The following is a 23,671-nucleotide window of genomic DNA, read 5'->3' on the forward strand; positions in this document are numbered from 1 at the left end:
TCCTCTCTCCAAAGGGCTCAGCACAGCCATCCTGCACCCCCTTGGCAGTTTCAGGTGGCACAGCTCCCTTTCTCCCAGGTACCACTGAGGTTAACTGGCCTCTTTCTCCTTCTAGCTGAGGGGTCAGCAAGTCATTTTCCCATCAATTGTGACTACAGTACCCTATTTCACCATTAGCCTAGGAGAGAACCAAAACTATAATAAAGTTCCCAGTAGCTCTCCAAATTTGTCTCTGTGCAAAATCCTGGGTTAATTCAGCAGATTTGCAGGTTGATTTACAAAAGCACATGGCAGTAATAACAGTAGTAGCATCTGATATTTACTAAGCACTCACTATGTGCCCAGGATGAATACATAGTAAGCCTGGCATTCACACGTGTGTCACCTTACTTAACCCTCCCCGGTCTATATAGGAACTTTTATTACACTCCTTTAACAGAGAGAAAACTGAGGCTTGTGGGATGAGAAGTGAAGCCATCAATCCAACAGCTGAGCTGAAAACCATTCCCTTCACTGCCACCCACCACAGCAGCTCCCCCCTCAGTTCCTCTCCTCTGCACCTGCTGTTCCCACCACCTGGAACTGCTTTCTTCTTACCTTCCAAGTAAGTCCCACTCAACCTTGAAAACCTGGCTCAGATGAAACATGCCCACCTCCCTAAGTGGGCTTCTGAGAGGCAATGTCTATAACATTTCACCCCATATCCAGGGCCTGACGCTGCAGGTGCTAACAAATGCCTGCTGAATAGAACTGGATGAAATGGAGCCTCAGGCTCTGACAGGTGCCCATCCGCTCACGTTAGCATGTGCCTGGGGTGGGATGTTCTTGCCTTTGCTATTGGGCCTGAGCAATAAGCAGCTGTCCTGGCATTCACTCTCATTCTTCCCGGGCAAACTCACTTATGGACCTCAACACTGAGGACCGGAAAGAGGGATGATAGGGAAATAAAGGTCCAGTACCTTTTTGTTCTCTTATTAGGGACTCAGGTCTATGGAGCCTGGGGGTGAGGGGTGGGGGTGGGGGAACAGAGAGGGCTTCTCCTCCCCCAATATTGTATCAGGGGAACAGTAATCTCTTATTATCGGCCTGGGGTTATAGAATTCTCAAATTCTTATAAATATCCTCTTTGAGTCATTCTTAAATAGTCTAACGTGGTCCTTTGGAAAGATGTCAAATAAATGATCAGCTATTAGGAATTTACCTCGGGGGCCATACTTATTAATACTAGCAATAACAACAACTTTTACTGAGTGTTTACTGTGGGCCAGAGCCTGTGTTAAGTCCTCTACATGCACTGTCTGTTTAATCTTCACCACCGCCCTATGAAGAATATTTATAAGTGAGGAAATGGAGGCTTACAGTATGTAGTGAAATGGCTTGCCTAAGGTCACTACCAAATGGCTTATGGTAAAAGCAGCGGCTAGTTGGATAAATGTGTAATTTGATTAATAATGCTTGCACGTTTCCCCCCCCTTCCTCTTTAAATAATGCCACTTCTTAAAGTGGCAACCTATTACAAATTTCACTTCTTTAAAACATCCAACCAAAAGCCCTCCTCTTCTATTAAGCCTTTCTAAATATTATTTGTGATCAATCGCCCATGCTCTCCTATGTCCACATTCTCATCTTCCTGAGCACACAGTTAGGTTACGTTGCCCAGTATTCACTGCAGGAAGGGATGGCTCATGACCGAGTCCTAACGTGTGAACACAAAGGCTGGGTGCCTGGCCTCAGGTCTTCACCCTCAGTCTCTGCTGGCCACATGGAGGGCTTGAAGCACCCAGAGCGGGGCAGAGTCACCACATTTCACCCGAGTGCCTGGGTGAAGCACGAGTCTCCTTGCCAACCCACACTGAGCTGTGGCTTGAGTGAGAAGTAAACATGGATTGTGTTAAGCTACTGAGGTTTTGGGGAGCGAGAGCAGTCCGCCTACTCCAATACAGTACGGCTGTTGTCTTTATATCATGCCAGTTTTCATTATCAACAGCACAGCTCGAAGTTACTGAAGGTGTACTGAGTAACAGGCATCATACAAAGTCTTTTACATACATATTTTATTCATTTCTCACTATGAGGTAGGTACTACAGGTGACAAAATCAAGGGTCAGAGATTCATAATCTTTTCCTCTTCTGAACATGTATAACATTTACAATCTGAAAGATTTGGTAACTAATTATGGATTGTCTCATACATGTTGCATTGACAGGTTAAGCAGTTTTCACTCCTATAGTTAGTTGATTTTTGTTTTCCTCAACTGGATAGAAAGAGGCTAAGAGGAGGGGTAGGTCTTACAAATCTATATTGCATATTATTCACACATTGCCTCATGAATATACAAAGTAATTAATAGATATATATTCTGTAACACGATGTATATAGCATTTGTTTTGGGCAACAGACCTCTAAAGTAAACTTCACCATGAAAATTTGCTTCTTTGCTATGTAGAGTTACTTAGTATGCTGTTATTTCAGATCCATGACTTAATGAGTATGATTAGAGCATTTTTTCAATACTGTAATTACATGTGTGAATGCACATAAACATTTAGTACAGTGTCTGACATATATTCAGTGATCGATAAATGATCATTTCCCTTCTCCTCATCCCAGTAGCTACTTCAAGTATAATCGTATGCTGCTTGAAGAAAACAAAGATGATCAGGAGAAAAATGGTAAGCCTGTCAGTAGAGGTTGATTTTAATTACAAAGAATATTTTCCTATCTGGGAGGAAAACCATCTAAAACGCTAGGAGCCAGAGCCAAATGAAGATTAATTGCCAGTTACACAGTTACAAGATTATCCCATTCATAAAAATCTGTCCTGACACAACCTTCAGGAACACGAATTCTGGGCGAGCCGAGGAGCCAGCGCTCACACCCTCACCTCCATGTTAGGGAGCTGCACGGCCTTGGGACTCACCTCCCATTTGCTCAGCTCCCCAGGGCTGGGCACATGTGATCCCCTAGAGCCATTATTTGTAGCCAAACACTAACATGCCCGCCTACAGCTCCTAGAATATTTTTTATATTTTGTTAGAAAACAACACACTGGTTCCTTCTGAGGCTGTTTGTTCCCATATACCCACAGGGCTCCATTTCCTATTGAAGACATTAAAAAATCTGATTAACACAATGCAGACACTGACTTTCACATGGTGACACTTCACACCAACCACATATGGCAACTCTGTGACACAATCTTTGCATTAACTAATTAGTGTAAATATTTCAACTGCTATTCATTTAAACATCATGTTCCAAAAAGTTTCTCTTCTTTCAAGAGTCCTTTTAAGATGAAATGGAACACGAATGTGGGTCAGTTCCTTTATTTGGTGTACTTAAAGTACACATTTAGACAACCTACCCATACTCAGTAACCGATGGTAATACGTACTTTGTTTATGGGATGGGCTTTTCCTACGGTCATTTTCCCTTTACCTTCACGGTATCTTCCTTGACAGTAGGCAATAAGGCTAATGCTATTATCACATGTTCCACTGGCCACTGTTTAAATACAGCAACACAGAGTATGTAACACCCAAGTTAGAAAAATGCAGGTTTGAAAATTAGTGAATCAGACTCTGGACAACAACTCCTTTTAAAAATAAATATTCTTTTTAAATGTTTAACATAAATATTCTTTAAAAAATATGTTTTAAATGCTGAGTGAAGAAAGCCAATCGCAAAAGATCACATTTGCATAATATTCCCCAAATGACAAAATTAGAGTTGGAGAAGAGGGGTGCCAGGAGTTAGGGGTTGTGAGGACAACAGGATCAACGAAGAGTGGTGATGGAAAAGTTCTGTGTCTTGATCATGGTGGTGGTTACACGAATCCACACATGGAACTGCACACCTGCTCTATGCCAAGGTCAATTCCCCAGGGTCGCTATTGTGCGGTAGTTAGGTAAGAACGTAACCAACGGGAAAAACTTGGTGAAGAGTAACCAGGACTTCTCTGTACTGTCTTGGCAACTTCCTATGAATCCATAATTATTTCAAAATCCAGCTACATGTGTACTGGATTATAAACATATTTGACAGAATAATGTATTCAATCTGTAACATTAAATAGTACCCAATCCTTTGCAAATATATTTTATGTGCCTTCCCATTTTATACACAGATGAACTACCAATCGTCTTGACGGAGGCGAGGCAAGAGTGAGAATGGAGTAGATCACAGCAGGTTTTCCTGTCAGGATGCTCACTAGTCATGACAAGCTCAGCAACGAGGACCATTTTAGCAGCCTGTCTGGATGTCTCACAAAGGGCAGGTAGCAGACGACATGTAAACACAAAAACATGTATTTAGAGACTTATTATATCCTAAAATCTGTAAGAGTTTGCCCTTAAAAAACAGAGAGCCATGGAACAGCATACTTTAAACATAAAAATAAAGAACGTATTTTGTGATTTCTACATGCTAATCAAGATCTCATTGAGCATATGATTATACATAATTTGAAAAATACATTATTAGACCTATATGATTGCCAAAAATGAGATTTTTTAAAAAATGTACACATGGCAAGTGTTTCTACAATTCAAACATCTGACTAAATTAATATAAACTGCTGCAATGTGCCTCTAATAAATAAGAGACAAAAAGAATTCCAGAAGCTGGGAGATGCAAATTAAACAAAGCCAGTGTAGTTATTTTCACTAAGGGCTTTAGACAGAGATTTTTATTTTATCACTGATTAATGCGTAAACATTCTGGGACTGCATAAAAAACATGACTCCCTGATTCCTTGTATCTCACACCTAAGCTGGCTCAACACTGGTTCATCATGACTCGGAATCTAAAGAGAGGTTGGCAGCACTTCATAAATACCTTCCTGCTCGCTCCTTTCTGCAGTGATGCAATTTGACCTACATTTCCAGTGCCCATTGAAACTTCGTAGGAGGGGCAAGAGAGTTTTTCATTTATCCTACCCTCTGATTAACTAGGACAGCAAATGCCACTCAAGGGACTGCTACTGGATAGAAGCAAAGGGGGGAAAAGTCATGCTAGTAAGAAATTCCAGAGGAGAACATTTAGAAATACTGCAGTCTCTGCTGCTGCAAATAAACTGGCGTGACTTTACAAGACAACAGCAAGGAAGTGCTCCACTTTTACTCCATCCACACTTAGTTCCGAACACCAAGGGCTGCTTTATTTACTTCAGGCTCCCAGCATGATGAAAATAGACTTGTCTTTGCCATAGTCTTTTTAAATAAATGTTTAATTTTAGAATGGTTTTGTGTTTACAGAGAAGTTGTTAAGATTATACAGAGTTCCTATATACCCTACACTTGGCTTCCCTATTGTTAACCTCTTATTAGTATTAGTATGCAACGTTTGTCCCAACTGATGAACCAATAATGACACAGTGTTATTAACTGAGTCCATACTTCATTCAAATTTCCTTAGTTTTTGTCTAATGTGCTTTCTGTTCCAGGATCCCATCCAGGATATCACACTCACTTAGTTGTCACGTCTCCTGGCTCCTCCTCTAGACTGACACTTTCTCAGACTGTCCTTTTTTGATGACCTTGACAACAGTTTTGAGGAGGACTAGTTAGGTATTTTGTAGAAGGTCTTCAACTGCTTGTCCAATGTTTTTCTCACGATTATAATGGAATTGTGGGATTTGGGGAGGAAGACCACAGAGGTAAAGCACCATTCTCATCACATCACACCACACTGGTCACTTCATGTTAACTGATCACCTGGCTGAGGTACTGTTTGGCAGGTTTCTCCACTACAAAATTATTATTTTTTCCTCTTTCCATACTGTACTCTTTGGAAGGAAGTCATCAAGCACAGTACACATTCAAGGGATGGGCAATTATGTTTCACCACTGTTTGGGGGATGATCAACGTAAATCATTTAGAATTCTTCTACATGGAAGTTTTATCTACTCTCTCCCATTTGCTTACCTATTCGATCATTTATTTATATCAGTATTGACTCATGGATATTTATTTTATATTGTTACTTTACTATGTCTATATTACATATTATTTATATATGTTCATATATTTAGTATTTATTTTATTACACATTACATATACCTTGTATATTTTATTTATATTCATTTCACAATTATCTCTAAGTGTCTTCATTCTATGGCATAATAAATGGTGTACAGGATGCTTAGTAATTGAACTACCATCTAACTGGCTACCTTTCAGGTTTGATACGGCCAATAAAATGCCTTATCATGATGAAGTTCCTCTAGAAAAAAAAATTTTTTTCTGTTGTTGGGGAAAGGAAGGAGGGGAGAATTACATGCTGCATGCTTGCTGTTTTATACAATAAGGTTTCCTACTTTCTTCCCCCATTACCATTAAATGGCATTTCCTTTATGTCAACTCTTAATTACATGAGCTAAAGGAAAAAACAAGTACTGTCAGATCTGACTTTGAAATACAATAGTGATGACTTACACCTTCATACTTATGGTTTGTGTATTTTAATGTTACGCAGTTTTCTTCATTGAGACTAAACTAATCAGCCCAACACAAGGACAGAGCCAGGAGCTTCTTGGGCAGTGGGGGTGCCTAGTAGGAAACAGAATTCTGTAGATAACGAAAACCTCACAGATTGGCGTTAATCCCCTGCAACACACAGGAAAAATTCTTCACCTCAGATTCCAACCCTTAGTCTGTGTAAATACACTATGCTTATAAAATCTTTAGTGACCTCAGGCTTTTTAAAAATAAAAAGTAGGCCGAGGCCAGCACTGCTTTTCTCTGTCATCCTTTTTTCACTCAATCTGATTAATATTTATATTCAATCAACATTTCTGAGCCCCTACTATGTACTAGGCAGCACGCTATACCTGGTGCTTCCAATTAATCTAACAAATTAGAAAAGAAATTAAGAGCCCTGTTTCATTTTCCCTCCTGGCAGAGATGGTGAAGTTGATGGAAGATAAATCAAGCCTTTACAATGCTGAGGACACAAAATGGTCTGGAGAAGCACACGGTTTAATGTCTGCCTCTACAGCTGTCTGATAAAGTCTTAGAAAGAAAGGGGCATAACTTCCTTATTTGTACAACAGGTAGAATCAAATCTCCTTCTCAGGGAGAATGCATGAGAAATTTAGCCCGGGCTAAATTTCCAAACGATGGTTCTATAAGCATCAGCTCACGTGCACATTTTGCACTTCATCCTAAACACATCTAGAAAACACCAGGACTGCCCACTAAGATGTGTCATTGCCTTTTCTTCATTGTCAATTGTACTATCTTTGTAAAGTCTAATATCATGATCTTTAGAACTATGTCAGTTCCTATGTCCCAGTCAACCTGTCTTTGATAAACAAACAATGCACATTCATTCACGAGGCACAGGTCAGAACGAACAGGATACATTAACAATGATACAGCGAACATTGCTGGAAAGCCTGTTTTGTGCCAGCGACTGTGCGGATGTTGCACAAGCCAATGAGGTGTTTTAATTATCCCTAATTTCCAAGTGAGAAACTGAGGCCAAAGAAGTGAAGTAACTTGTGCAAGGCTGTCACCCATCTGGGCCAGGCAATCTACACTTACAGAAAGACAAGAACAAACAACAACAGAATTACACCAAACATCTGAGCACAAACATCCATTCCTTACCGCATAATGCTGATTCCTTTTCAAACTCTGGGTGCTACAGTAGAATCAAAGAATCAACGAAAATGCTTCCTTTCCTACAAAGACGCAAACTGGGAGAAGGGCTTTGGACTCTTCTGCCCCCAAAAGGGTCTCCACATTGGGACTTCCTGCTTCCACAATATTTTCAATCCCTAAAACCCATCAAGACCTCCCTACAGCATCCTACAGAAAGTGGCAAGGCCCTGGCTGGCCCAGCCTGCCCGGCTCTTCACTCCCAGCCGCAGTCCGTGCCTTAGGACATTAGCGCTACAGGGTGCTTCTAGACCCAGCTAGCGCCTTCAGTACTCACTCAGGTTAGAAGTCACTTACCTCTTTTATCTAAACGGAGTTAATCCCACACTTTGATTTTGTAAAACTAGTTTAAGTACTCTCCAGCTTGCTTCTTCACTAAGGCCAACATTCAGCAGGGGCATACCTCCAGTAGGAAGGACCTCCTGCCTGCACCGTACCCCAGGACAATCACAGAAAAGCCTGCCTGGAGAAGAACAATTGTTTGGGGAATTAAACAGACCAGGATTTAAATCCTGTTTTCTGTTTACAAACTGTGTGCCCTCAATCAAGTCCTTTCATCTCTGTGAGGATTAATCAAAGCGATGACACAAGTAAAGCACAATGCCTAACCTTTACCAACTGCCATTATCATTACCCCCATTACACAGATAAAAAGTTGAGACTGCAAGTGGCCAGATACCAAAGGTCACAGAACGAATGAGTGTGAGTTAGGGCTCAGGGCTTGAAACCAGTTCTTTTCCTTCCTTCTACAATTCTTTATTGAGCATATTATTAGGTACCATGCTTGGTGCTGAAGACACAGCTGTGAAACAGGCAGACAGGTACCCTGTTCTCAGGGTGCTTACATTCTCGTAGGGCAGACAGCCATCAAACCTTTACACATACAGACTAAAAGGTGCTTGAAGGAGAAGGGCAGGGTTACCTGAATCCACATGGGTTTGAGAGCAAATAACAAGATCCCTGGATTTTGTCTGAAAGGTCAGGGAAGCCTTCTGTGAAGCGGTGGCATTTAAATTAGGATTAGGAGACAGAAGAGGTGTTTGGCGACGAGGGTGGCAGCAGGCATGCCAGGCAAAGGGAATCTCAAGAGAAAGATGCTGAAGAAGCATGGCAAGTCTAAGAAACTAAAAGGCCAGAGGCTGGAGCCGTAGTTAGGGCCAGATCAGAGGACCCCTGAGGGACATGGTAAGGGTTGGGGATGTCATTCATCCTTGAAGCAATGGGAAAGTACCAAAAGATTGGATGCCCTTGATAAAACACTAATAAAAGGCTCACTCTGACCAAAGCTGGACACGATAAGTGCACACTTTTGATAAATACGTGAGCCGCGTGAAAGACTGGTAAAGACAGACTAAACCACTTCTTGTTAATCGCACAGCTGATGCTTCTATTAGAGTACCTATGGCCGATTATTATAGTTGGGTGTGGACCTCCTTTCACTGGACATAGGTTTCCAAAAAGCAGAGTAAGTATCTTATTTATCTTCCCATCTCTCAAAGCCAAATGCTCAATAAAGCTACGGATAGAAACAGACCCTCTTTTAATAACTAAAAATCTCTTCTTATATTTAGATATGCCAAGTAAGAATCTTCTTGCCAATTCATCCCACCTTAGTTAAATAGATCTGAAGGAATAATATGCAAGGACTCAAAAAAAGTTCCACTTTCCTTTTGCAGCTTAACTTTAACAACAAAACCCATTTCACCAATGTGTGATTAAATGTCCAATTTTTATATTTTAGGATAAATCACTGTACAATTCACATGCATACTTCAAAAAAAAAAATCTTAGTTTAATTTTAACCCAGAACAAAATGCCCCAACAGAAGGTCTTTCAGTGATTTTCCAATTCTTCTGAGAATTGTTCAGATTCTCTCCTTGAATATTTAATTACTCTGATAAGGGTAGGGTAACTGTTTGGACTATTTATATTAAAAGACAGAACTGAGTCATAATCAATAGTTCACACACTTCAAGGTTTATTTTGGGATTTCAGGAGATAAGGATGATGAGGTAAAATGGTGACAGTGGGATTAGGAATACGCTACTAGGGTGTGCTAGTAATTTACTGTTTGATCCCCCTTTCCATCCCCAGACCAATTTCCTACCATCATGGCCCTGCTCTGTGCCCCAAAGACTGTCCTCTATGGGTAGCATCACTGGGTTCATACAGGCAGTGGGTCTGGCCAAGAAAGGCACTGGAAGGAGATCAAAGACGGAGGAAAGAAAGGAGGAGGGGAGTAGCGCTTCCTTATTCCCTTCTGGTTCTGGGCTGCATTTTCTGGCAATGGCTGAATCCCTCCAGGGCTGTGGCTCCTATCAGCGGGCCCCTCCTCTATGGCCCCAGCTCTCTCCCTGGACTCCAGGAATGAACGTTATTTCTTCTCTTTGCTCCTGACCTAGCAGTGATAGCAGCTTCCCATTGCTGTTGGTTTCTGGGTGACAGGAACCCCATGTCACCCTTAACTCTGTCTATTCCTCTGGAAATAATCCCTTCTTTAAAGTCTTCTGAACCATCTACATTGGACTCTTTCTCCTGCCAGACCTAAGAATTCAAACCACAGATTTGTCAAACCAGCAGTGCACCTCCTTTGCTTGTGAGCAGTTATCACAATGGTTATTGGTCTTCCAGAGCAATTCCTTCACACCAAACACTGCACGCAAGCTCTTAAGAGTTCTCAGGCAGAAATGACACCTTTTAAACTGGTCAGAGCAGGGGAATATTGGAGTTGCTGCTGAGCCTAGGGGTCCACACTTAGAATTCTCTCGGCAGGGGTCTGTTACACTTCAAGAGTAAAATGTTCAGAGATGCCACTCCCTCCTACTTCTCCTCTTGCTCAGGGCTCAGAATCAAAGTCAGCATTGTATTTTCATCCTGAATACCAGCAGGCTCTATCACTGCCTGGGGAAGGTGCGCTGTGTGTCACTTCACTTTGCTAGTTTCTCAGACCTGAGGATCTGCTTACCACAGCCAAGGCACACAGAAAGAGAGCCAGCCATCTTGTATTACTAGCCTCCTGCCCATGATCTTTCCTTCTTTCTCTCTTTCATCCGAGGATAAATCTTTCTTCTGCACTAAGGTAAAGATGAGCAGAATGAGGACATTCTGCTTTGCTCAGCCTTGCCTGTCTCTTTAACAGATTAGCACTTTTCTTTTCCACAGGAGAGAACTGGCACATGCTTATACCATAATCTGCTCTGAGCTCCTTCGGATTTTTCTTTTACCAAGACGTCTGGATTTGAGGTTAAATGTTAATTGGAAATCACCTGAGAGTCTCCAAACATCCCACTTTGCTTTTTCACTTGGCACAAGTAACATAGAGTTTACTATATTTCTGAATAATGGGGCATTCTTTTGAACAAGAGCTGATGTAAAGAATTCTTCCAGGGAGGAGATAAGAACTGATGTGGCTTATGTCAACAAGCTATTCCAATAAGAACTCCAATCTCTTCCTCTGCAACCAGCAGGCATTCAGAGCTGACCAAAAGTTGCTAAGAAAGACACTGGTAGACAGAGAGCAGTCTGCACAAAAGACGTTCTACTACACATCAGCCATGGCTGGCCAAAGTGAAAGATAGCTCTCTTCTTCTATCCCGGGGGCGAAGCCCCTTCTTCAGCCTGACGGCAACACCTGAGAGAGGCAGTGGGTTTACCAAAACTCGGTTCACACACTGTTTACCCCAAAATAAGACCTAACCGGAAAATAAGCCCTAGCATGATTTTTCAGGATGGCATCCCCTTAATACAAGCCCTAATGCCTATTTTGGAGCAAACCTTAATATAAGACCCAGCCTTATTTTGGGGGAAATGTGGTATCTATTCCTACCACTCGATCCTTAATTCTCAGCATTGATTTCAAAAGGTATTTTATTGGGAAACTCTGTAAACAGCGGGGTGGATATATATCAAACGTAAAAGTGGTATCTCTGGGTAATAGAAATATGAGTAACTTTTATTTCCTTTTGTGTATTTGTGAAATTTCCAAATACCTATGGTTTTTGCAATCGGAAAAATTATTAAAAAAAACCCTGTAAGTATTCAGGAATTTGTTTTCCGTAAGAACCAAATTTATATAGTGCTTGAAACTCAAAATCCAAATTACATTTCTTAGCTTTTATGTATTTGAGATTTTCAATACTCTAATCATTTTATGAGCACTTTTTAAAAATTATGGAACCATTCGAATTGTGAAAAACAAGAATGCTAAGTTGTTTTTATATACATTTATTTTTTACATACATGATGACCTTACTGGAGACAGTTTAGACTCTTCAAGGACAAAATTCTTTATTTTCATACTCTGAAGTGCTCTTTATACACACGAAAAGGAATGGAACTGTTTCTCTTTGTAAGAACACCATGCAGACGATATCATATGCAGTTATATGGCTACAAGGCTACAGGTAAAAAACAGACTGGTGTTTCTTCCACTACAAATGCTAGCCAATAAAAACTTTCCAGTCTACAGCTGATTAATACTTGACACCAGATCTATGGAAAAGAAAGCTAATTGTTGCTGGCTGTTAGCTAAAGCAACAGACGCACTAAGAAACCTGCCTACTACCAATTCATGACTGCTGTTTACTAAGACAACTGATTTTTCAGTTTAGTGCTATTTATATTTCTACACAGAAAATTTTAATATTATCTTTTCTAGGAGTTACCTTTCTCATAATCTATAGTCGCTAAACATGTGTTATTCACTGTCTTGTAGTGTTGAAATATTAACAGGGAATCTTGGAAACCATAAACATCTTTACTAGCTTCAGGAAGCTAGTAAATTTGAACAGGTGATTCCTTTTAAAAGTTTCCTAATATAATGGCAAATGGTCTCTTTTCTAACTTTGACTTCCAAATGATTTATAGTTATAACTATCAGGATGATAATAAACAACAGGGTGGGGAGTGGAGGGAATAGAGAATGGAGTCTTAAATATTTCCTCTTAGAGCACCTAAGAGGAGCTATGTGCCACACCACTAAAAATCCCTTTGTGTTCAGTACATTAAAACTTAAAGATGCTAATGAATAAAATATAAAGAAACGAAAAATATGCATTTTTTCAGTGTAGAATTTTGCTAGAGTTCTTTTCAGGATTAAGTTCAAGGATTCTGCAAGTTCAAAATGTGTGCAAAAATGAGACCATAAGACAAACTAGAAATGCAAAAGAAAAGAAGGACAGGTTTTTCGCTATTGTTAGACGTTAACAGAACATGGTTAGAAGTTGTAGAAATCAGTGCCTGAAACAAATTGAAAAATTTAAAAACCAGTGTTAAATGCTAGGCCAGGGTTCTAAAAGCTAGGGAAAAGTCTGGGATGTCGCTACAGAAAAATCTGGCTACACAAGAACCACCATGTTACCTCTCTGAGCACATTGATGGTTCAGACTACAATGAAGTTAAAAGCAAGGGAGGAAGAGCCTAACGTACAACCCTACTGTTAACAGAAAACTGCCTGGAGACCTTAATTAAACAAGAGTCAAGTGCTCCTCTCAAAATCTCTTGTAGCGGTGGACGTGAACAGCAGAAAACAGAGCAGAGCATTTAAAAGAAGAGTCCAGGAGTTGGGAGGACAAGTGACTGCACTGCAAGGTGGTAATTACACTGCTGTGAAGTAAAAAAGGCCAGACTGAAGGGCTCCAAGAGGTACTTCAAAACCAGCTAATCATTGCAAGAGGTGGGGTGTATCTGTGGGGAAACGAAGAGCTGCTGGGGCTCTGAAGCAAGAATGAACAAGCGCAGCTGCTAGTGACCAAGCTGACGACGACATACCTCCCTTACGCCCCAATGTGCCCCAGTAACGGCCAGAGGTTCACCCATCTCTGTCTAATTCAGGCGGAACCTTGACAAACCAGATAAGGGGCTTCTGCGGTTGGTAACCCTGTTCTAGACCCGCCCTGAGCAAAGGCCTGGGAGGTCAGCACCCCCGGCTTCTCCTGCGAACAGTCCTATGCTGCAGGGGAAATCGCTTGCCTTTTCTAAATCACGTGCTCAGCTGAAAAGTAGGGAAAAACTTGCTCTTCTCTGATTTCAAAAGATTAGAGTATAAAATAAAACTGAGTATGTATATGAAAATGCTCTGAATAAAACACTGGATTTGCACATTTTACTGTCTGAAACAGGTTTAACTTACACTATAAAGGCTATATAAATGCTAGTTGGCCCTTTAGCCTATGAGCTGCAAGGTCTAAAATGTTTATTTTAAAGTATTAGCAAGGTTACAATGAAAGCAGATAAACACCAGCAGAAGACAAACAAATGCAGGGCAGTTTGGAGCAGTTCAGTGCAGGGGCCAATAATGGTATTTATCTCACTGTGTCCTAAAGGGATCACTGGGCACTGGGTAACAATGTTCTCTACAGGGATGAGGTTACCAGTGAACGGTTAAATTACAGTCCATGTGCGTGTCTTTTTATTTATTTATTTTTTAAAGATTTTACTGGGGAAGGGCAACACGACTTTATTGGGGAACAGTGTGTACTTCCAGGACTTTTTCCAAGTCAAGTTGTCCTTTCAATCTTAGTTGTGGAGGGCGCAGCTCAGCTCCAGGTCCAGTTGCCATTGTTAATTGCAGGGGCCACCGCCCACCATCCCTTGCGGGACTCGAGGAATCAAACCGGCAACCTTGTGGTTGGGGACCCACTGGCCCATGTGGGAATCGAACCAGCAGCCTTTGGTGTTAGGAGCACGGCGCTCCAACCGCCTGAGCCACTGGGCCGGCGTGCTTTTCTTTTAAAGATCAGAGAAATGCATGTTTTAGAGAAGATTACCATGTAAGAGACAAATGCACTATTTCACTTACAGTGGTAAGCATTGACCAGCTGAAATGAAAACAGATGGTATAGAGCAGGGGTGTCCAAACTTTTTTCAACGTCTTTCACCAAGGGTCATATGCAGTAAAATACACAAACAGCCGGGCCACTCCCTCAAGGTGAAGTACGTACTGCCTCACCTGGTTTATTTAAGTAAACTATATTTTTGGAATTTGCTGCGGGCCAATTAACAATGGATTGCGGACCGCAGTTGGCCCGCGGGCCGCAGTTTGGACACTTCTGGTATAGAGTCAGTCACAAGAGTGCTTCTCAAACTGGGGTTTGAGAACCCTTGGAGGCACGTGAGGTTGGGAGGGAGAAGGATGGACCAAAGGTCATCGGGTTTTGCAAATGTTAAATATGACTGATAATGCACAAAGCAACTCACACATAGCAGGCTGCGAGTATTCGGATAGTGGACATCTGTTGATTTTACCAGCCCTGCATCCATTCCCCTTGCTGGGGAATGACAACTCCCCCGCAGGTACTCTGGGTGAAGCAGGAATCAAGGCACCTGCCAGAGCCAAGTCTAGGCCTGAGAGATACTCTCTCTGTAGAAAGTGGGGTTAAAAACAGTTACTTGGAGAGGGTAGTAAGCCCAGCACCCGGAGGAGACTGTCCCCTGGGGCCTGCTACCTGGATCCCTGTAGCTGCTCTGGACCTGACCCATCCTGAGGCCTGGTTCTTTAGCTCTACTGTCAACTCTGGGAGCTACACCACATCCTTCCAGTAACCTCCTTTTTTGCTTACAGTAGCCAGCTTTCGTTTCTACTGCTTACAACCAAAGGCCTTTAGCTGATTAGGTATAGTTTGAGTCTAGAAAATCCATTTTTTCAAAGATTTGGGGGATAACATTTAATTTGAGTGGCAAGCAATTTAAACTATCAGTTTGATGGTAAAACAAAGGGCTGTGATCATGGAGTACAATACAAAATTCATTTAAAATATTAAGATACTGAACTTTTGAGTTTTTAAAAAAGATATTCTTCCTTCTTCTCAGTCTCCTTCCCCATGCAAGTTTCTTTAGCAATGGGTTTAAGAAGCACTGCTTTGGAATAAACTTTCCTTAACATTTAGGATTTGCCCCTAACTAGGAACAGGATCTAGGGCAAATTATTTAACCACCCCCAGGCTCACTCACCATACCCTTCAAATGGGATAAGAACAGTACCTACCTCATAGAGCTGTTACCCCAGGAGATAACACAAAGAAGCACTCAGCAAGGCTCCTCACAGCAGAGTTTCTCAGTTATTGCAAACAAAGGGAGTTGAGTTAATACAACAAAAGCAAGAGGCGTACTGCCTGCATAGATGCCTCACCCACGCCCCCACCCCTACCCAATTCCTGTGGGCAGTATCTGCAAGATACACTCGGCAGCCTCCCCCAGCAAGAGGTGGCGTCTAATTCCAACCCCTTGAATCCAGGCTGGTTCTGTGGCGTGCCTTGACCAAGAGAATGAGACAGAGAGACACTGTGTGACTTCAAAGCCTAGGCCTCACCCTTGCAGCTCTCACCCTCTTGGAATAAGGTGCCTCCATGTGAGAAAATCTGCTGTCCCAGCTAGAGGTCCCTAGACCAACTAGCTCCAACTGGGGCTTTCATATGACAACAGCCACATTAGTGACCTCAGGCCAGGCAAGACCAGATAAAGAACTGCCCTGCCCTAGTTGTAAACAAATAAATAGTCCCTGTTTTAAGCCACAAAGTTTTAGGGTGTGTTGTTACTACTCAGCAATAGTTAACTGACAGATATGCTTCATGAATTATCATAATATTTCTACATTTTTTTATTCCATGCATTTCCTAAAATTTCCTATGGACAAACTCAAAGCTCTAATGTCGCCAAATAACTATGTCACAGCCAGATGCAGTTACACTTCTCATTCTTCACGACCAGGTCAATGTTTCCAATGCCATTAAAACACTGAAATGTATCCCAGTCAGAACTTGGGGGTTTAGGGCGGGGAATAGAACATACTCTAAAGCCAAAATAACTTACATGAAAATAAAGTGAAAATGTTCTAAAATTATCATAGACCACAAAAATGCAGGTGCAAGCATAGTTGAATTGAAATTGAAGATAATTGGCTAAGAGAAGAAAAATGACACAAAATTGCTATGATTCATTCAAAAACTAGGAATCAAACAGATTCTCCCTTTAACTGTTTTTGTGCCTGGCATTTTCTTCCACATACTTTAAAGATGACCAAAACCCTCTTTTAAAATTTCACCGCACACTGTAGAGAGAAAATGCTTGCTTAGATTACCATCCAGTCAACAAACATTATGGAGCACCACCTCTGTGCCAGTGAGTTGTTAGCCCCTGAACACTGTTTTTTGTTTTTTTGTGTTTTTTTCTTTTCCCTTTTGATAGTATACACAGAGATACCAGGGTAAAGGGAGCACGACTGAGTGAAACTAGACCACACACCTGTCTTAGTCAAAGTTCCTGGTCTGGTTAGAGCAGGGGTGTTCAAACTTTTTTCAAAGGTTTTCACCAAGGGCCATATGTGGTAAAATACACCAACAGCCGGGCCACTCACTCGAGGTGAAGTACGTATTGCCTCACCTGGTTTAAGCAAACTAAATATATTTTTGGAATTTGCTGCGGGCCAATTAAAAATGGATCGCAGGCTGCAGTTGGCCCGCGGGCCGCAGTTTGGACACCCCTGGGTTAGAGGGTGTAGGCTAGTAAATGTGGCAAACAAGGCTCTGCCCGCATGCAAACCTATGACTAGAAGACGGAAAATGTTAGCATCTAATATTATAATTATCATCACCAATATTATCACTATCATTTCTATTATTATTACGTACCCTTTCCCCTCCCCACTTCTTCCTCCTTAGTTACGGTTTAGTATCTGTCACTGCTAAGCACTTGCCCCCATTTAATCTTCATAACAACTTAGTTAGCAAGGTGTTACCCACATTTTAAAGATGAGGAGACTGAGGCCCTAAAAAAGTAACACAGACAATAAGTAGCGGAGTTCGTGCTTTTAGACACTACCCTACACTGCCTCCACACATATGAATTCATTATGATTTTACAGAAATTTCAACGGGGGAAAAAATCCTTCACAGCAAAAAAGGAGGCACAACATACTATCTTCATCAATGTAAATGTGTGTGTATGTGTGTGTTTTCAGTGAGTTTCTTCTGAAAACTGTTACTTACATGCTCTGTATGGAATTTTTTCTTGTCTGTTGGAAAAGTCTGGAAAATATTTTTGCTTATTCGTAATAGAGAAAACATTTGTAAAGGTAAGAGAAAGGTATTTCACTTCTCATTCAATACCACACAGTGAATGGAATTAGTCATCTCAGGGAATGAGGGCTCAATCAGCCACAAATGGGGGATGTTTTCAATTACTACGTTTATTCTTTAATAGCCTTATTATTTTTTCCTGATTATAAAAGAAGCACATCCTAGATTTTAAAAAAAATTTGAGAAAAACATTTGAATAAAGAAAAAAGCTCACTCACAATCTTATTACTTTAAAACAAGTTCCTAGTATTTGCTGTAGTATTCTTATAAGATACTTTCCTTTAGGTTTCTATACATGGGACTTTTGCCTACCTTAAAAATCACACATTATACATATTCTTGTGCTATCCTCTTTTTTCTAAGTATCATTCCATATCAATAAATATTGACCTGCATCATTCTTTTTAAAGACTGAACAGTATTTCACTGTATGGCTAGGCCCTAACTGACTTAATCAGTCCTCTATTAATAGGCATTTAGATTACTTTGTATGTTTTTCCATTATAAAAAAAATTGGACAGTGAGCCGTCTGGTACACACATCTATGCACACTTGACCAACTGTTTCTTTAAGATAAATTCCTAGATGTTGGCTTGCTGTTCTATGACTCTAGATTTGTATTGCCCACAGTGTCATCCAGAAAATACACATCAGATTTACCTTTTTAAAAAGAAGGAAATCCTTAAATGTTAAAAGTAAAAACATATTTTACATTTCTAATATCTTGATAAAATGGCAGAAAATTTTTAAAACTGCACTTTATATAAAAATAATTAAAATATCGATTCATACCTCTGACATTACATTAGGTTTACATGTGGAGGGGGAAAATTCTAAAATACCCAATAGTTTCTAGTGGTTTTATTTTCAGCATAAGGTTATTTTGAAAAGTTTAACTCCAAAAAGAACATACTTTCTGCAAAACAAGGAAATTAACAGAGAATGTTAAAAGGCAGGAAGGGAGGCCAAAAAATATACCAATCAGTTATAGCAATTACCAAGTCACCAAATCTGCATCCGATACAATAGCCAAGAGGGAAGGGTCAAGAGAGAGAGAAAAGGTGAAACTAAACGCAGCAGCCCTCAGCCTTCCGTGGCGGCCGGATGAAATTACACACAGACATGTACATCTACATGCTCTGTACACACCAATCCTGGAGCTAATCTCCAGGGGTTAGAGCACAAGAGGAATCTTTGTGTGCTTTATTTAACCAAACATCATGCAGAAAGCGGGTGGGGGAGGCCGGATACAGATTTCCTTAAGGTAAGAGTGTCTAGTTAGCAACCTGAGGGCCTAGTATCAATTACTTCCCCTCTAGGGCAAGGGGAGAATAAAAAGAACTTGAAGCATAAGACAGCTCCACAGGCACTGATTCCCTTCAAAGCCATCACCCAGGACAGGGTTGTCATCAAGGTCGATTGAAAACTGGGCAAGGTGAGAACATTTTTAGCATACATAAAACTTCCCGGTGGCACAGTATGATGTGTGTGCTAAGAAGGGACGGCCACACACTGTAACTGACAACTAACCTGCTGGAGTTTCATCCTAATGGGGGAGATGGGGCATTACACTAGGTCTGAAATACTCGAGGTGGCAAATGGCAGTGTGTGTGTGTGGGGGGGGGGGGGGCCTTGCTTGGCGATGCCACAAACCCACAGGACTTAAGGGTCTAACATTCTTCCAGGCAAGGGGTCAGGTAACTGTGGTCTATGGGTCAAATCCAGCTGGTGCCCGTACACACCATGAGCTGAGAATGGCTTTTACATTTTTAAATGGTTGAAAAAATAAAAACGTATAAAATTACACAAAATTCAAATGTTAGTGTCCACCAAGTTTTAGCGTAGCTGGCTGTGCCCATAATGTTTATTGCTGCTTTCTAGATACATTGGCAGAGTAGAATAAATGTGACAGAGACCTGAGTGGCGAGCAAAGTTGAAAATATTTACTATTATGTCCTTTAAAGAGTTTGCTGACCTCTGTTCGTGTTGTTTTGCATGGATCGAAACTCCAATCCTGTGCATTCTTACTGGTTTGGCCCCTGACATACCCAGTACTTAGACATAACTTGCCAGCCTAATGGAGAATGCCACACAATTGTTAAGAACACTGGACAAGTCTGATAGGTCCTACAGATGTGGGGTACCTGCCCATGGTAACCAGAAAGATGTGAGAGGCTGTTCTGAAAGTAGGATGGTTCCAGAGCATTTATAGAGAAATGAGTGTAATTAAACGTTTTCTCTATGAAAGAATGTATTAGCGATTTCCTTTTAAAGATGAGAATGAAACCATCCTCAAATTGGCTACCGCTTTCAAGCATTTCCTAGGAACCTAGGACTGAGCATAGCCTTTTGTTTTTATTATCTCATTTAATGGTCATCTCTTCCAGACTCAACCAGAAAGCTCAGGAAATGGAAGTCAAACTCAGGTTGTCTCTACTTAGGAGCCTAAAGCTTATGTTCATAACCGCTACCCACTTGAAAGCAGAAAGCATGAAAGCTCAACATGAGTAAATGGCAGGCAAAGGGAAAGACCACACAAACAGTGGCAGCAAGCGTATTTTTATGGCCATGAGCCTTATAAATATTTTATTCATATATCTCTTCTTTCACTCATAATACCCTCTCTTCCTTCAATGTTTAAAGAAAGGAAAATACAATTCAGTTCTTCCATACTCTTTCCTGTTGAGAAAAACTGATGCAGGTACCCACCTGTGGAGGTCTTAAGGATATCAGAATTAGACAGCCAAAGTTGTAAGTTAAACTTCCACTAATGAAATCCCTGGGGTACCTGTGAGGGTCCCATAAAGGAGGGGGTGTGCAAACATTTTTAGAGGTGAAGGACTGGAAAGTACAAGTGCAGTTTTTCACTTAGATTTTTCATTGAAATCACAAGTGAAGAGCACAAGTTAAACGGAATCCGACCCAGAGACCCACGAGGGTGCTGGGCGCCTACTGCTTCTTTCTGCCAGGATCCAGGTCCTTAGCTAGGCCAACAGCACCACCATTCTCCTTCAACTTTCCCCAAATGTCTGCAATATAAGGGCCAGTAAGTCTTAACTCATTTTTAACAACTTGACTTTTTTTTCAAAGTTGCTGTATTTTCATCATACTTATTTGAAAATAATGTACATCAGTATCATGTACCATGTTCATTTATACATGTTCACTCGGATGTTTATTAATGGTCACCCACATCTAGCTTCTCCAAGTCCTTCTCAGGGCACAAATAAGCGGCTGTGAGTTTTACACCAGGAACTTCACGCCAGCTTCCTAACATATCCACTAAGTAAGTTTTATCCAGACGAGAAACTTGAGGGTCAGGCAAGTTAAGTAGCTACAGTAAATGAAAGAATCCAGAGTTGAACGTAAGCCTGTTTCGAGTCAGAAATTGTGTTTTTCCCATCACACCCTGCTGTCTTACTAAAGCACAAACACATTTCTTAGGGTGACTACTTCCCAGTCAGATTTCAGATTTGCTGGAGAGTAATAAGAGAGTGAAGCTGAATGAACCATTTGTTCCAAGGGCTGGTTGTCAGGCTCAAGTCGCTGTTATGGACCACAAATCTATGTGTTCTAAAATTTTAAATATAATTTAAAAACAGCCACAATGCACTCAAAATAGCATGTCAAGCCCTTTATGTGCAATGCATGGTTTATCAACTCACAGGCGACACTTTGCTGTGGGAACAAAATGGAAGTCTTTTTGCACCTCTAAGACCACATGACTAGGCTGAAGGAAACTTTAAAAGGCAAGTATTGAACACCAAGATCTACTTTTTCCTACTTGTTTCTCTTAAAAATTATTCTAACTCCCATTTAATAAAAACATCTTTCTCTAACTTTTTTGGGCCCTGTACCTATTTTAAAACCATAGGCTCTCTCCCCAGAAAAATACACATATACAAAAAGTTTCGGTCCCAACTGTAAGGACAGGGTCAGGAATCCTTTGAAGCCTACTCGTGGACACCTGCCCCCTCACCCCCACCCCCACCCCTGCTCAGAGGTTCACAGACCCTTGGAGGACCCTTGCTCTAAAAGGATATTATAGAAATGCTACATCATTTCATAAGACCAAGGTAAAGACCATATAGCTAGTTATCTTATCATCCTTTATAGTTTCATAAAATTAAAATTAAATAAACACTGAAACAAACTTCCTTCACTAGACTCTCAGTCTCAAAGAAATCAGGAATCTCATGACTTGAGTAAATCACCAAATCTACGGTCATTTAAGTTCAAAGTCGAAATCAGTTTGTTATAGCTTAGAATCTGCTACTTCTTGCCAAGATTTTCCTAGAAAAGAAACGTCAGTATGGCCTAGAACTTGAGTTCTATTTTAACATTCATGAACATGTTATATGATAACATGAAAAAGAGACAATGTCTAAAATTTACTAAAATATATTCTTTCACTATATATATGAAGGAAAGTCCATTAAAACATTTTTTAAATGTTCAGCACACAGATCTGTGTCAATGCAACTGCAAGTTAAATTACGTGGCTGACAAAGCAGATTTTTAAAAGTTCATAAAAGCTCAAATTTTGATGTGTTTTCCACCACCTGACTCAACAACTTCCAGAAATGTTTATTTTCAGGTATATCTCCAACTTTAAAGGCTTTCCAAACTCTCTTGATCTTCTTCAGAACATTTCTAGCACTGTTCAATAAAGTTGTAAGTTACAAAACGAACTTACAGAATAAAGGATAGGATGTCTCATGAAAATTTAACAGTTACAGGGGACAGGGATACTTATCTATACACAACATTAAAGATTATTTTAAATCACTAGATACTGTTTCAAAATCTGTATTATGGTGATGAGACCAAGTAACAAGTAACTTAAAAAGAACATCGTTTCACCCAGACAGTTACCTTTTAAACAATAATAATCCCCACTAAAATGCCCGTTGGGGTAGACCATCAATTGACACATTCAATTTACAATTTATAGTACTTTAGATTTAAAGTAATTCTTCTTTGGTTAGAGTATCTTCTCTCCTAAAACCAAGAAAATGAACAGGGACTGATGCAAATAGGCAGCCAGTGTTTAGGCCAATATTATTTCAAAGCTTGAGAGGTTTCAGGCCCTGGGGGAGGGAAAGTTACACCTAAGAATCTTCACTCAACGTAACTTTATTTGCCTCTGTGCCAAAAGTCAAGGAGCTGATTCTTCAGAACACTGTTGAAGAGCATAATTGAAGTTCTGACTTCATATATGAATAGTATTTTACATTGACACTGGTTTCTAGCTAGACGTGAAATGAAACACACTTCACTGTTGTTACACATTTGCATTTACAACTCTTCCTCTTTGAAAGAATTGAGAGAAATGAACCCAACTTTAGTGAGGAAACTGAAACCACCAGATCCACCCCACTAAGCGCTACCTCCGGGAGATGAAGAGGCCGGTTACTTGCGGGATAGGAAAATCGGAAAACAACTCTATGCTCAATAAAATATCAAACCTGGGTTCGACACTCAGACGCGCTGCTTGTGCCTAACTGAATCTATGCCACTGGAGAGCAAATCAGCAGCTGGGTCGGTGCTCGCCTCTTCTCCCTTCTCACGACCTAAAGGTTGCCGTTCGTGAGAAACTCATCGAAGTTGAATCAAAGTGACTTTGGGGAAGAGATGCCAATATAATCTGCAGTGTGCTCCGGAAACGTGTAGCTTTACACACAAGGCAACGTTTCTCATTAAACACCCCTCCCCCTTCAGTTTCAACTTCCCCTTAAGATGGGGACAGTCACATAGACATTTTCCGAAAGTCAAAGAGAAAAATAACTACAAGCACCCATCCCTGACCAGCGACGGGGTGCGGGCGCCGGGTGAGGGCGGCGCGCACCCCGCTCCGCGTCGCCCGCGAAGTGCTCCCGGGGGTCGCCAAGTTTCTGTGCCCCCTGCCGGGCACGCGCTGGCACCCGGGAGCCAC

General features: G+C 40.9%; 1 protein-coding gene across 6 annotated transcripts in view; it reads right to left on the minus strand.

Moving 5' to 3' along the window:
• ATXN7 (ataxin 7) overlaps positions 1 to 23,671 on the minus strand; it is a 124,273-nt gene that overhangs the window by 100,194 nt on the left and 408 nt on the right. The window lies entirely within an intron of this gene.

This window comes from Rhinolophus hipposideros (assembly GCF_964194185.1).
Source record: "Rhinolophus hipposideros genome assembly, chromosome: 14".
Taxonomy (NCBI): domain Eukaryota; kingdom Metazoa; phylum Chordata; class Mammalia; order Chiroptera; family Rhinolophidae; genus Rhinolophus; species Rhinolophus hipposideros.